Source organism: Dendropsophus ebraccatus, chromosome 2, assembly GCF_027789765.1.
Source record: "Dendropsophus ebraccatus isolate aDenEbr1 chromosome 2, aDenEbr1.pat, whole genome shotgun sequence".
Classification (NCBI taxonomy): domain Eukaryota; kingdom Metazoa; phylum Chordata; class Amphibia; order Anura; family Hylidae; genus Dendropsophus; species Dendropsophus ebraccatus.
In genome coordinates this window covers 41,443,183-41,459,658 of record NC_091455.1, presented here as the reverse complement: position 1 = coordinate 41,459,658, position 16,476 = coordinate 41,443,183, and the positions used below count along the sequence as shown (strand labels likewise).

General features: G+C 37.9%; 1 protein-coding gene across 4 annotated transcripts in view; it reads left to right on the top strand.

Annotated features, from left to right (window-relative positions):
• The window catches only part of RALYL (RALY RNA binding protein like), a 492,568-nt gene that overhangs the window by 152,829 nt on the left and 323,263 nt on the right, over positions 1-16,476 (top strand). For all 4 annotated transcript variants that reach the window (XM_069957428.1, XM_069957429.1, XM_069957426.1 and 1 more), the window contains one exon: positions 7,715-7,800. The gene's annotated coding sequence lies outside the window, so the exon portion shown is untranslated. The remainder of the gene's footprint in view (positions 1-7,714; positions 7,801-16,476) is intronic.

Genomic DNA, 16,476 nt, shown 5'->3' with positions numbered 1-16,476 from the left:
CCTGCCTACCCCTCTTCATGAATTTCTATTTGGCGCTCTGCAACGATGAGCTGTTAGAGTGACATCACTGCAGAGTATCGCCTCAATATTCAGGAAAACAGGCAGTCGGGCAGATCAGTCTGGCCCCATTGCAACAGACCACCTTATTTACATATTAACTAAAGTGAAGAATTAGACAATGAAGGTAAGAAATTTATTGGCATTCCCAACATCTAGAGCAATGGGTGATCACAAAATAGGGGAAATATCAATTATATCCCCCATTGCATTTAAAGGGGTTTTCTGGCCAAAATGAACTGATCTATAGGATAAGTGATCATCAAGGTGCCAACAACTGGCAACTGTTTCATGCCGCACTATATAGTGCAGATGCCAGTTGTCAGCACCCCACTGATCAGTGATCAGCCGACTTGTGGATAGATTATCAGTACATTTTGTCCCCCTTTAAAGCGTACCTGTCACTACATCCTTTGCCGCATCAGTGCTGAATTTCTCTCGTAATCCAGAAAATCAGGTATCCATGACAACGGACCACACTTTGATGGTAATGCGTGCAATCTCTATTCTAATCTAATAGCGGTCACCTAGATTTACGTCACTGCGTGGCTCATTTTTCATGGACACCCAAATTTCCGAATAACAAGAAAAAAATCACCGCTGGTCCAGCAGCGGATGTTATTTCAAATGAAAGAAGTTTACTGCCAATTAAGTTTTACAACATATTTTCTATTACCTATCTCTGTTCATAGGGGGGTCTGCCCGCCCAGATCTACATTTAGGGCAGAAATAAGTGGTTGCAGGTCTATGTTCTTAGTAGAAATCTAGTGTGCAGTATAACTTAAAGGGTCACCGACGGGGATCAAAATATTTGGAACTCACTGATCAGACATAGGTGACATATTTTATCTATATATCACCAATATTCTAGATGAAAAATCCGTTTTAATTCAAGCATTTTTTATTTGTACGTTGTTATTATTATTATTATTATTATTATTATTATTATTATCAATATTCTATAAAACTGTTCACGTTTAATACTGTCAAGTAATGTAGCCTGGTGTTAAGTTGCCAAGTGCTATTGGGACATTATTTCATCATGTTTGGCTCATAGAAACCTAAGCGTACAGCACAGGAATTGTATTTGGAATTGCTGTTTATATCCTTGTGATTCAGCTCATGAATGTGGTGTGAGCAGAGCATTTTGGTTTTATACTGGACATGTTTTTATGCCTGTGCGGAAGCTTAGCTATGGGGAATACAGAGGTAACTGTCACACTCAGGTCTTGTTAAAAAAAAAAATGCATTATGTTTAAAAATGAAACTTCATAAATGATTCCAGATTTTGCGCACAAATAAGCGTTACTCCTTGTCAGCAGGTATTTCCTTTTGAATGCTACTTTTCCCGTGTTTGATGATATCCTTCACAACATGGCACCAGCATAGCCTGAGAAGCTAGTGAGATACATAAGTCTCCAGTCTAACAGGTATCACAGTGTTTTGCCTGTGCCCCAGGCGCATGTCAGAACCAAGCAGAACAGAAGTCACTTAATCTTACCATGTCAGCTGTCCGTGGGAAGGAGCAGCGCCGTCTGACAGTTTTGTTCTGTCATTTAAATCAAGTTCTTGACACAACAGCAATTTTTTTTTTCTTTAGTTACGAGCCGCGACTTTATGAGTAAAACTCACAGATGGAAAATGCTATAAAAATTTTTGAAGGAGATCCATCAAATAGCTGGTCTGGGGCTCACGCTGGGGATTTCCGAATCGTTGTCAGGTGCGGGTTGTGGCAGTGAGCTCAGCAGAAAAGCTGATGGATTAAAGATCTCTTCCGCTAAAAGGAGAAAATACAGTATCTGCTCCCTATGTAAAATTAATGAAAGATCCAATTTCACATTAAAAAAGCAGTCTAATATGCAGGCACAATGTTAAAGAGCAGGAGGAGCAGAGAAGATAGATATTCATGTAAATTCCTTCTCATTCTGGGATAATTAGCCAAGTGGGTGGTGCTACTTAGTGATTGACAGTTTTCTTTATTTGCACAGGTATTAAAAATAAAAAAAAAACACAGATAGTTGTCAGTTTGTTATTTCGAAATTGCTGACATTGCAAAATAACAGACGTTATTTGGCCTCAAAATGACGTCCGTTCCTGTGTGGGAACCTGGCCTAAAAGTCAATTTAGATTTTTCATTTTTTAAAATGCAAAAATTATTTTCTCTTTCTACATACAGATTCAGGCTATGTTCACACTACGTTTGAGACCGGCCGTTCCATGACCCGGCTGTGTCACAGAACGGCTGGTCTCTGAAAAGATCATCCCGGCCTGTACTGCAGTACCGGCCGGATGATCTTTAGCGCTGCTAAGTTGTGATGCTGGCGCATCAGAACTCCCTACTGCACAACAATGGAGCGAGTGGCCTGAGCCTCTCACTCCACTGTGTGCACTGACAGGGTTTTCTGAGGCCACCATTCAATGTATAGCGGCTGCAGAAAACCGACATGTATACTGACATAAATACTATGGGGGAGATTTATCAAAGGGTGTAAAATTTAGACTGGTGCAAACTGCCCAAAGCAACCAATCACAGCTCCTCTTTCCTTTCAGCACTGCCTAAAGCTGAGCTGTGATTGGTTGCTGTGGGTAGTTTGCACCAGTCTAAATTTTACACTCTTTGATAAATCTCCCCCCTATGTGTATAGACTCTGGGAATCACGGCTGTTCTAACAACGGCCGTGATTCCCACAGAACTTACGTTGTGTGAACATAGCCTCATACATTATTATTCGTATAAAACATGCTGCAAAGCGGACATTTTTTTGTTGTCATTAGGTGAAATTGAAAACAAAAACACTAGTTATCAAATTTGTGGGGGTTTCAGTTTTATAGCATTCACCATGTAGTACTGGACTGACATGTTATTTTGGCATGTCAGTGGTTAGCGCTGGACATGTGAGTGGTTAGTGCTAAAGTCCTGGGTTCAAGGGCAAGGGCAAGGGCAACATCTACAAAGAGTTAGTATGTTCTCCCCGTGTTTGCGTGTTTCCTCCCACACCCAAAAATATACAGATAGGCGAATTAAGATTAAGAGCCCTAATGGGGACAGAGACCAAAATTGAAGAACTATGTAAAGTGCTTCAGAATCAGTTGACGCTATACAAATAAAAGCATTATTAAAAGCATTTTTCAGATCATTACAATTACAACTATATTTTTGTAGTTTTTTGTAAATTACATTTTACCAAATTAAACTTTTTCTGTTAAAATAAATGTTCTTAAAATTTGTTTACTCTGCCTCTTTTTACTTTTTTTGTCTGCGGGCTATGTGAGGGCTTATTTGTTTGGGACATGATCTGTAGCTTTTATCAGTATCATTGTTGCATATATGTGAACTTTATTTTTTCTGGGATATAATGTTACATGCTTATACCGTTGACCATGAAAGATCAGGACTGTTATAATTAAATAGTTTGGACAATAGGACATGCAGTCATACTACATATATCATTTTTGGTTTGTTTCTTACATTTTTAGGCTATGTTCACACTACTTAAGAGACCGGCCGTTCCGTGTCCCCGGCCGGGTTACGGAACGGCCAGTCTCTGGCCGGATCAAGTACCGGCCGGATGATCTTTCGGCCACGGATCTCTGATGCGGGCGCATCAGCACGCGCCCTCATCAGAGCTTCCCATAGCCCACAGTGAAGCAAGCGGCCGGAGCCGCTCGCTTCACTGTGTGAACTGACAGGGCTTTCTGCGGCCGGAATTCACTGAATTCCAGCCGCAGAAAACTGACCTGTCAGTTATTTGCGGGGCCGCACAGATCCCGGCCGGAGCGTATACGATGTGTGTATGCTCCGGCCGGGATCCCATTGAGAATAAGCTATGTTCCACACCGCAAAACTACGGCCGTAGTTCTGCTGCAAAAACTACAGCCGTAGTTTTACGTAGTGTGAACATAGCCTCATTTTATTTAAGTGTTTATCATGGGTGAGATTTATTTATATTTAAAAAAACAACAACATTTTTTAATTAAATCAATTAACTGTTCATAAAGATTAATGCAGTGCATATGTACTGCATTGATCCATTAGCTCCTGCAATAGGCAGACTGTATTAATAGCTGAGTTAGGACAGCCATGGAGACCAAGCAAGATCCTCTGGCTGACATTACAACGAAGCAGTTCCCTGCAATTATGTTGCAAGGAAATTATCCAAACGACTGCACCACCAATGAGGTGAAGCAAAACCATTTAAAAGCCTCTGTCAGTACTGACAACAACTTTTAAATAGCTGGCACCGAGATCACTTTCGGATGGCTATTAGTGGCCACCTAGAAACCGCTGGGAATGAAGCCAGCTCCATGCCCCCTTAACAGAACAGTCATGTACAAGTAGGTCATGTTGCCTTAAGGAACTTGTGTTTATAATCTTTATTAACATTTGAAGGACTGAGATTTTTCTGATACGTTTCATATGTGGCTAGTATGAACTTTAATTATGATTTGGTGCAAATTAGTGCCCTGGAACCTTTGGCAGCAAAAAGCGGTTGTCCCGTTTAATAAATTGATGGAATATCCTATGAGTGTAATTGGTTATCACTAGAGATAAGCAAACTTACAATAAGTCTCCAATCAAGGAAAACATGTTGGCATTCCCAGAAGTCCGACTTTAGTGGCAGCTATAATCTATTAAATTAAGGAAAATTACTATTTATAGTAAATGGAACAAAGTAGAAAAAAATCGAAAAAAAATAGTTCAGTATACTCGCTAATCCTTTTATTGCTGCACATTTTGGATATAAACTACTGGCAGACGGAGGCTTAGTGTAATATATAAAAGTATAGCTTAGATTTAAGCCTTATAAATACATTTTAACAAATCAAATGTTACCCTTACACTTCCCATTTTAGAAGTGAATGGTACCTAGGAAAAGATTTAAGCTATTCAGCCAGTCACCTAGGTGTATTATGACCTCAACAATAGGCATACAATATTAATCTTTTCTAAATATTACCCACTCTAAGTCTCTTACGAAAAGCTCTTGTAGAAAGTTAGCTTGTAGGAATTAGCAAAGTGTAAATCTGCCCGGAATCCGTACCCTCCGCAGGAAAACAATTTCATCATTCAATAAATTAAAATAATGCACAGCAAATAGAATATTCCTTCTCATGGCAAGATTTCAAATATAAGGATTATGGAAATTCATTCCATTCCAAGGCATTCATCAGTGGCAGGTTCCGACAGAGAACTACAATTGTTCTCTTTCCTCGTGTTGAACTGAAAATATAGGAAATGTGTTCTCATTGTAGAGAACCAAATATTTAACTTACAAACATGCCCAGCGGATGTTTATTATGCATATATTATGTGGCAATGTATAAAAGACAAAAGCTGAATTGCAAAGCATTCCGAAATTATTTATCCCATTCACCATTATTACTTACCATAATGATGCCATTGACCACTATTCAGAAGTAATCCTGCCACATGCCAATGTGCTAATGGGTAGTCTGAATATCGCTTAATGTAATAAATACCATTCTCTGGATTTTATGGTCATTTCCTTATAATTTTTTATTTTCCTTTAATTATTTACTCTGAGAAAGGATCAAGTCAGATGACTACATACTGTGGATCCCCTGCTGAGTCCGATGGGGGATAATACCTCTGCTGGTTGCATATAATAATATGGTTAAGTAAAATTATATGGTTACCCCAGTTGCTGTATATTTTAAAAGCTGCTCCAATTTGGTTAGGGCGATCAATATTTAAAAAAAAAATAGAGAGTATACTTAATGGGCTAAACTGGAATATAAAAAGGGTTAGGTTGAATGGAACTCCCATTGGAAGACTTAAAAATCTGGCAAATAGTTTTATGGGGTTTTTTTTGTTTTGTTTTTTCATTTTCCTCCTCCGGACAATTAGGGCAAGGGTATTTGGTAGTGCAATTGTCACTGTACCTGGTGGAATGGGAAATATAGGTGTCTAATGTAACCTGAAGTGGCGCCCGCTCTATGGGTGGCAGACAGGGGGGAACTACAGAGCATGATGTTGTAGATAAGAGTTAGTATTATGACAATAATAAGGGAGGTGAACTAGTTAAGTGAGTATTACTAGGGGGACCGTGGGGGCGGGGGGTTTGATATGTCTGCTTTTTATGATGTGATTGTATATTGATTGGAAAATAAAATCTAAGTGAAGAAAAAATATAGTTAAGTAGGACAAACAAAAAGTTCATAATTTTTGAAGATTGTTTACTACCGCTGTATCCAAGACTTCCAAGGCTACAATCACACTTCAGTATTTTTCATCCATTTTCATGGACGTGGAAATACTGGATACATTAAAACCCATTAATTTCAATAGGTGTATTCATACATCCAGTAAATTTGCGGATCTGCAATCCGTGACGAAAAAAAAATAGGACATGTTGTAATGTGGTCTGTGATTATGGAACGGACACCCCCATAGAGGTCTATAGAGAGTGAAAAATTTGCGGAGAGTAATTTTTCAATCTGCAAAACCGTCCGCCAAACCACCTGTAAATGCCATGCCAAAAATATCCTGCCTGATAGAAATGACTGAAAAATGGACCCCAGAAGACCATAAGACCTTTTTTGGGGGGTGGGGACAGTATGACACTATGGATGCAATACGGAAGGTTTTTTTTTTTTTTTTTTGCGAATTGCAGATAAAAATTAGAGAATCCAGATTTTCATCCTTGTAAACAAATGGACGTGTAAATGTAGCCTTTCATTTTAGGCAAGAATGAATAAAAACACCAGAAAAGTTTTGAAGTCTTAGTTTATTTTTATATTTTCTCTATTATGGTACATTGTAAATATATTATTAGTTTAATTTTCAGAATTCACAGTTTCTTATGTATCCTTAACCTCAGAGGTATAGCCTAAGGAGGATTAAATGGATATTTTGTTCCCTTGGTGGTAAGTGTAGCAGTAGAAAGTGACGTGGTGATATACCTCACGTAGGGTAAAAGTTGATCCCAGCCAACTCTGCCGGAAAATACTCTATCGATTATATCAAATAATTGGATAACAGGCCTAAACCACATAAGTAGTATTCAGTTTTTCAATAATCGAATACTTGTTCCCATTGACTTTAATGGGATCGAATATTCGATCGAATATCTGCTTCGGGGATGAAGCAGATGGGGTATGAAGCAGGGGATGCAATTATATTGCTTAGTGGGCATGAATTGCACTGAGAGGTGTTAAGGAGCTTTAGAGGGTGTAATTTTGTGATTGAAGGGGTGTGATTTATGCCCTCCTGATTATTTAGAGAAAAAAATACAGCTAAATATAAAAATTTATATAAATTTATATTGGTAACAGGAGAGGCAAAATAACAATGAAAATAGTAATGGAATCGGCTCCAGTAGCCAGTGGCTACAAAATTATATAAAATGTTGATTTTTTTTTTTGATTTTTTTTTAGCCACAGGTGCTCTCTAACAGAAATCTAAATACATGTAGCTGCAGGGTTGAAACTACATGAAATATATGGAGAAAGATTTTACCAGTTGTAGCAGTAACATTGTACAAAATAGTTAAAATGGTATGAAACTGATACCCTAAACAGATGATCATAAACCTAGAAAAATGCCACAGTAGCAAATACAATATTGTGCATAATTTATTGACTACTAGTCAATATACAATATTATTAATTCTTTTTTTTTTTGTTGTTTTTGTAGGTTATTTGGGACATAGAGTTGAACTTGTGTTGGGATAAACTGGATTCTCGAGTGAAAAAGTTCTAACAAGTGGGGATTCTAAAAAGGTAAGTGATCAACTCATACAGTGATCGTATACTGTGTGTGACTGTGTTAGACACTGAGTTATCGGAAAAAAGCTAAAGATATTGAAGTCTCCTGTGCGATTGTGAAAAATAATAAAAATATGGATATAGGGCAAGTGACACAATTTCAGATGACCTGTTTTTAAGTGTTTTTACCAATGACAGGGGACAATAATGTTACTGTTTATTTATAATATTTTATAATACATCTACTAAAAAATAACATACTTTACATGATCAATTTTCTGGTATCATGAGATGTAGTTTTATGATTAGGTTGTAAGGATTAATTTTAAATCATTGAATTGCACTACTATGTAGATCATAAGAGCTTTAGCATCAATGTACTTGGTGCTAGGACCTGCGTGTCCTAATTGTTATTATTACTTTTCTGGAAGATGTTCTTTTATTTTTTCTTGATCACAATAAAAAATTTGGAAAAAAAAAAAAGAACTTTAGCATCAATAGAGGTTCAGTGGTAAAGGAGAGTTGAAGGATACCATGGGAGCTCATTGGCAGACTGCCTAAATACTTTGATCCAAAGGATGATAGGCGTCGCAATCTTGGAATGGCAACTTTATTTAGACAACAAATTTCGAGATTAACTTTTTGTCAGGTCCAGGTCTTTGTATTTACAAAGCTCACCTTGTTACACCCTGCAGAATCATGCTATGTGCTCCCGTCAGTGTCATATTATGTCTTCTTAGTGCTTTACTATGTGTATAACACACATTCTCATTGACAGCAAATCACTGTCTTCAGCGGTTATGCCCAATATAGGCAGGAATAGAGAGTTGAAATTGGTTAATGGCTGCAGAATAACATGAACAATGTATGTGATATCAGAGAAACTGGCCTAGGAAAGCCAAGTTTCAGTCTTTAGTTAATTTTCAGAAAATCCTGAAAAAATTCTTTAACGTGGACCTGCAAATTCCATGTACCATGGCCTCAAAGAAGAAAAAAAGTATTAAGGCATATTTATGCACCATTTGCTGGCCCAACTTTTCTTTGGACAAAATAATAATAATAATAATAATAATAATTGGACAAAATAATAATGATAATTGTATCAGGCTTAGCGTCATAAATACAGATAAGATGGTACCATAGCAAAGATCAAAATAGGGCCCCCTTCTGGAGTTTATTAATAGTACAGCACAACTAACCACTTGGTGCTTGTTTGACTCTATCTTCTTTTCATAACTCTTGGATTAAAAGGGTTGGTGTGGGAATACAGGGATATAAGCGAATGTACCATCAGGTACAGTATATTCACTTTAAGTGTCGCCTATGAATAGAATGGCACTGACCCGGGCTGAAGCACTGAGACGGACAAGCCCGGTGTGGCGAAACAACCATGGAGCCGCATCATAGAGGGGCAGGTTTTCCTCCAGTGCTTTAGTCCGAGCCGGTGCTCGGTTACAGACTGCTGCTGTGCGCGGGAACTGGGCCATTGTTAAAAAAAAAAAGGACCGGGGCAACAGCTTGCCTGCATCGGTCCCATTCTATTCATATTCAACACTTAAAGCGAATGTACCTGATGGTATATTCACTTTATTTGTGGCATAGGGAACTAGGTGTGATTTGAAAATAAAAAGAATAGATACCTACTATGATCAGAGTAGCTGTCTTCTCTTCTTCTCTTCATGTCAACAATTTTTCAGGAATTTCCCCATTCAGCCAATCATAGTTTCTGGCACTGTCCCTATTTGCTCAGTGATTAGTTGAGCAGTTCTGTTCCTGTTGGAAACAATGAATCAAAGAGACAAGAAGTTGCAGGAAAGAGCTAAAGTCAGCTAAATGGTAGCTACAGGGGACAGGGGGAAGTGAGTATCTCTTTTTTTTTAATTTATATATATATATATATATATATATATATATATATATATACATTTACACCGCCTTTAATTGACCCCTTTAAAACACCTTGTTGGCAAATAAAGAACCTGCTCGAGCTATCATCACCTATGACTATTAGAAAGGTTGCTTTCCTAGGCTGGCCCTAGTAGCATTTGAACATTTAGAGAAGTGCTTAAGTTTAAGCCTGGCTTTCGGGATATTTTCTTATCTGTAACTATGTATTCAGCCAAGATGCTTCTAGATGCTTTCTTTATCGCCACAAATTCAATTGCGCTGGGAATAGAGATCACACTTAACATGTCTGTGAGCGGCGAGTGCTTCTCTGAACCTACTGTATGTGGTGTTAGCGTTAACATCTATAGATAAATGTAATCACATTGCTAAAATTGCCTATTATTCCCGATAACTTTAAGCCAATAAACACATTCCTCGTCTTGAAGCCATTTAGTGTGTTATTTATCCAGAGATGATAGAAGCCTTAGCCGGTATGAAGCGACTACATTATATTTTTCCAATAAGAAGGAACCTGCCAGGCCGAATCTATTGAAGCCATAAATAATTAATGGCGGAGTGTCCTGCGCGCTTGTTTATGTATAAATATGTGACATACTATATAGATCTCTTTTTCCTATCCTGTCTGCTCAAAGCGAATAAATTGTGATTGTTTAGAACACGGCTGTCTTTTCATGAGCCTGAAAAGGATTGGTAACCACTTTCATGCCATTATTTTGTATTGTGAAGTACACATTAAATCTTGATTCAGTCTGCAGATACTCGATGAATTATTCATTGTTATTACCATTCACATTTGACCATTTGTTTTTGTGGGTTTATTGTCTGTAGGAACAATTGGTAAATGTGCTGAATTCTAAGTGAATTGCCGACTTGTATATAGTAGTTGTACACAGCTCTCCGGCCTTGGCAGCACGCACACAGCTGCCGAGTTCTTGTTCCGGAATACTATATGGAACAGCGACATTACATGTAAGCCACCTGGTATAATGGTGTTCAGCCTATCTGACCTGCACCTCAGTTTAGATACTGTTCTGAATAGATAGTACCTGAGATATGCAGACGGCTTACAAACACTCTGTCCCTATCCATTTCTAAACTGGTCGTAAAATACATGAAGGAAAACACAGTATCCAAAAATATGGGGAAATTATGTAAAATATATGTATTTATTCTTCCATAATGCAACAAGCTAAGCTTTTCCCAAGAATTATGAGGAAATAAATAGATATTTTCACTAATGTCGGATGTCAGTGCTGATTTATATTGGTATAAATGTATAATTTATCTGGGGGTATAATGTATAGTTTATATGTATACTTTATATGGTTTACATAATTTTATATGGTTTATATAATCAAATGTTGAATTGTATTAATGGCAGGGGTGGGGTTCAAGTTTTATAGGTTCCCTACTTTGTGTGATGGATGTCAGCAATGTAGTGTGCAGTGATTTTTATTTATTTATTTATTTTTTTTACTTATAACGAAACTTTAAATATGTTGCTGACTATGGGGAGTACATAACAAAGAGACTACTCTTACCTTTTCATGCTCCCCCGGTGTTTCCAATGGCTTTGTCCCATCTCAGCTAGTGATTGACTGAGGGAGCTGTCACCTCCGAGATGAGTTTGTCTCAGAATTGGGGGCAAGATCATTCAGACAGGACCCAAAGATAACATAGGAGGACACTGGGGGAGCATAGAGAAGTGAGAATAGCCTGTTTGTTACAGTATGTTCGCCCCAAGGGCAGTAACATATTAAAAGTTTTGTTTAAGCAGAAAACCCCTTTAAAGGGTTTCTCTGGCAGAAATCTTATTGTTTCAAATCAATTGGTGTCAGAAAGTTATATAGATTTGTGTTTTACATCTGTTTAAAAATCTCCAGTCTTCCACTACTTATCAGCTGCTGTATGTCCTGCAGGAAGTGAAGTATTCTCTCCAATCTGACGCACTGCTCTCTGCTGCCACCTCTGTCCATGTCAGTTCCTATCTTGGACAGAGGTGGCAGCAAAGAGCACTGTGTCAGACTGGAAAGAATAAATTACTTCCTTCCTATTGTATTAGTTGATAAGTCCTGGAAGACTGGATATTTTTTTTAAATAGAAGCAAAGTACAAATCTATAATATATAACTTTCTGAAACCAATTGATTTAAAAGAAAAATATTTCCGCCGGAATACCCCTTTAAAGTATTGGGCAATTGAGTAACTTTTTTATGTATCACTGAAGAAATCCTTTCAGTGCCCAAAAATTATTGTCCTCATTTTAATATATTGGGGCATAATCACTGATGCCTGGCTGAGAAATATGGCACAGCCTTAAGCTAATGCAGGTCTTACATCTCTTTGCACATTACTAGTTTTCTATATTTTTGACCTCAAAGCCCTTTTTATGTTTGTCAGAAAAAAATGAGCAAAGCTTAATAAAAATGGAATTCAGGCACTCTATTTAATTTAATGTAATTGCAGAAAAAAAAAAAAAACTTGCACAATAACGCTAATAAATACTGTATCAGTGCATTGTCAGCTCAGCACTCAGATTTCTACAAAATGCATATACCTGTATATGCAATCTTATATAAAACTATATATAAAAAACAATATTCTAAATTAGGGGCCAATAGTAACAATCTGTATAAAATCTGTATAAAACAAAAACTGGTACCCTTTGCCCGTAAAAACCAATCACTATTATTTTTTTTATCTTAATGAGCTCTTGTAAAATGAAAGCTGAGCTGTCATTGGTGGGTAGGTTACACCAGTTTTTGTTTTACTTAGATTTTAATAAATGCCTAGAAGAACAATACCTATCATGGAATGCAACCTGCAAAATATATATTGAGTCCTACAGATTATTTGCATATACTGAGGTACTATGACTTATTAGAACCTGCCATTAAGATCACAGCCTCCCAATACACCCAGAGAAAAGGCAGCATGAGGTATGGCCTTTCACTTATAGATCATTTTTTCTCAGTGCAGCTTTGCACAGATGGGGCAGGGGCAAAGGCGGCTCTTTATTTGCAAAGTTCATCTACAACACAGTTGGCAGTTTCAGCACCAAGAACAGCTCCCTGGTTATGTAGACTTCTGTGTACTAGATACTCAACGTTCAATGTCTTCTTTTGTGTAATGTAATATTATAATTACAACAACAACATCAACAACAGTAAAAATAATTAGTGATGAGCAAACAGTATTTGATCGAATAGCTTTTCGATCGAATAGTACGCTATTTGTGCTGTTCAATTGCGTTCGAATATTCGAACGATAACGCAATAAAAATTTCATTCACTCTCCCACATCCTCTGGCGCTATTTTCCAGCCAATAAACATGCAGGGGGAAGGGACAGGTACTAGGAATAGGCAGGACTTTAAAAAAAAACTCCAACTGTGATTGGCGGTCTAAACTACGTCACCTCCTGAATATAAGAATAGTGATTTCAGATTTGTGTCACTTGCTGGTTGGAGCTAGAGAGGGACAGGCTTTATACCAGGGAGAGAAAGCTTTTAGGTGAAGTTAGATAGGGAGGGACCTCCATAAGCCCTTGTAAGGGCTAAAAGTATAAAAATCATACAGTATATTTAAAAGCTGTTGTGAGACAGGCAGTATGTTCAGACATCTACTGATAGTGTATACAGCTGTATACTGTGTGTGTGGGATAATACCTGTTATCTTGCTACTACTGATTTGCACAGTCTGCATCCTGTAAAGGCGTTGACCAGCCCTTTAATTTTATTGTTGTAAAAACAATTATATATCCAGGATACGGCTGTATACTGTGAGTGTGTGATAATACCTGTTATCTTACTACTACTGATTTGCGCAGTCTGCATCCTGTAAAGGCGTTGACCAGCCCTTTAATTTTATTGTTGTAAAAACCAATTATATATGCGGTATACTTCTGTATACTGTGAGTGTGGGATTATACCTGTTATCCTGCTGATTTGTAGTTATAATTAATTTTCGTTATTACGTATTTTACACTGCACCTGACTTGATACATACGCAAGTGCATACTGCTAGACCGAAACGTATGCTTCTACTTTACATTCATGTACCCAGGCATGCTTCCCCTGGTGTCCCTTATACATTCCAAAGGTGTTGGCATCATTTCCTGAGGTTTCATTGAGCACTTGGTGACCTAGTGGTCGAATATTGATTTCCAGGTCCCAAGTATTTTTCTCCCATAGACTATAATGGGATTCGATATTCGTTCGACTATACGAATATTGGGAGGATCCTCAGTAACATCGGCCGTTTTGTGACCCATCCAGGTCACAGAACGGCTGGTGTTATACGCAATGTGAACATGGCCTTAAACTTGATGAATTTACCCTAAGTGTAAAGTTATCTGTACTTGCTTGCCGTCAAATAAGTCCTTAAAGTATTTTTGGTTATTTCCTTTAAATCCTGAGTTAGATGTCCCTGCAATGTGGGGAGCAAAGTACTCTGCTGCTCCCTCCCCTTAGCTGTATTTCTGGATTGCAGCTGATACCCAGTACAAACAGCAACTTTTGATATGTCTGAGGATAGTGAAAATGACTTTAAGCCAGATACTTGACTTTCAGGACTGCCTATATGGGTGAGCTGCAATCATTATTTTACTACCCAAGGTTTTAAAATTACAAAGTAATTGTCAGTCCCAACTAGAGATGAGCAAATCTCTTTAGTCTGATTTTGCAAACCTTGTTGCCAGATTCATTTCATAGTTGCATACCATTTCAGAAGTGCACAAACTTCCCTGCAAATACAAACTATCTATAGGGGCAAGGACTGCTGTCAAACGCTTTTGGGGTGCATTCACACGTACAGGATCCGCATCGGATTTCATCCCACTGCAGATATGTAACCCGGCCCCTTTAACCCCCCCGACGCTCGCAGTCCCCGGCCCGGAACATACATTACCTGCTCGGCGCCGCGGCTATGTGTGAGGCTCTCAGCTCTCCTTGTTCCCCATCAGCCAATCATTGCGTGAAATCCGCTGCGGATCCTGTACGTGTGAACGCACCCTTGGAAAGTACACTAAGCAGTCTTACATGTTGGCTGGATGTATAGTACTGTAAGGACCCTATTACATGGAAAGATTATCATTAAAAAGTCATTAAATCATTCGAATTTAAGTGATAGTCTGTATGCAGGCAATGATCAAACGACCAAGGAAAATTTGTTGGTGTTTGTTCATATGTCGTTGATTGCATCTTTTGAGCTAATCATGTGCAAATCTTTGGTTTATGTACACATTGTTTGTCCCTTATTATTATTGTTTGTCTACTAGAGTATATACATAATGATCCTAATGACTATCATTCTATGTGTTATGGTGAAAGATTTCAGGTCGCTTGTAAAAGTGCTTGTTTGCAATTGTTTATCATTATGTGAAGAAAATGAAAAATAATTTTGTCTAATAGCACCCTGAGTGTAAGCTGGATACTACATAACCACTGACCTCTAGGCCTCCCTGTGTACATAAACAGGGACTTTTTTTCTTAAAAGGGGTTGGCCACTTTATAGTATAATAGTTCATTGTACAGTAATAGTAAGTGTACTCACTGTATATACTAACAGCAGCTCCCTGTGTACCTCATAGAGCTGACCATGTGACCATGCCCCACCCCCAGTGTCCACCACTGAGCCTGTATATGTCTATAGAGAACACTGGGGGCAGGGCATGGTCACATGCTCCTCCATGTCGGCCATCTTATGGACAGAATCACAACAGAGCAGGACAGCACAGCCTGGAGGAGGGGAGTCTGATATTAGCTCTCTGAGGTACACAGGGAGCTCCTGTCAGTATATACAAGGAGTACACTTACTAATACTGTACACTGAACTATTTTACTATAAAGTGGCCAAATCCTTTAACAATTGCTCCTTTTCCTCTATGAGCAAATTGTCCGTAACGATTTAGAATTTTTTGTGAAGTTCAAAACTAATTAGATTTTTACAAAATGGATTCCACCATCTCTAATCATAACCAAACAGATCACTGCTCTCATGTTTCTAAGGACCTGATTATTTCCTTCTTTACCCTAGAACAGAAAAAAAAACCCAAAAAATTTTTTTCTCTTTTTGCCGATTCAGAAAATCGGTGCGTCTCATGTCTACCTTTCCCAGGCACAGTGACCTAAAGGATAAGCAGAATATCATCAATTCTATAGCACCCTGTGGAAAAATAACTTTTCATGTCGAGTTTGAATTTACCATTATTGGAAAGCTGAATCTTGTCTGTAATACGTCGACCTGGATTTGCAAAAAGTATTGGTGTTTTGTTTTGTTTTTTTCCGGGGGTTTAAACATGATTCTCCTGAAATCATCAATAAAAATAGAAATTGTGATGGGATCCAGAAATAAATTACAGCATAAAAAAAAAAAAACTCCACTAGAAAAATGCTCTAAAGTAATTGAAAAAATAAATCACCTTACATTGGAAGTAATAGAATATGTGTTTGCTAGCAAAGCAAAGCGTATTTGTTTTTCCTCAGAGAGGAAGTTAAGTGTTTCTAAAAATTGTCCTATTGTTTGTTTAGGCATGATTTCTCGGCTGCCGCTGTTATTATACCTGGACTCTTTAAAGCGCCAGCATCTCAGTCCATCAAATCCAATTTCCATGTGAAGTGTCTGTCTCCAAGTTGTTTTTCCTGGAAGAAATTGTTATTATAGTGGCTGAAATGATTCTCTAATAGAAATGCCAGTGTGAAGGGCCTTGCCAGCAAAGTAACAGCTTTTCCCAGTTGAGTCTATGCTGTTTAATTGATCACTAATGGTGTTATTTTATCCTGATTA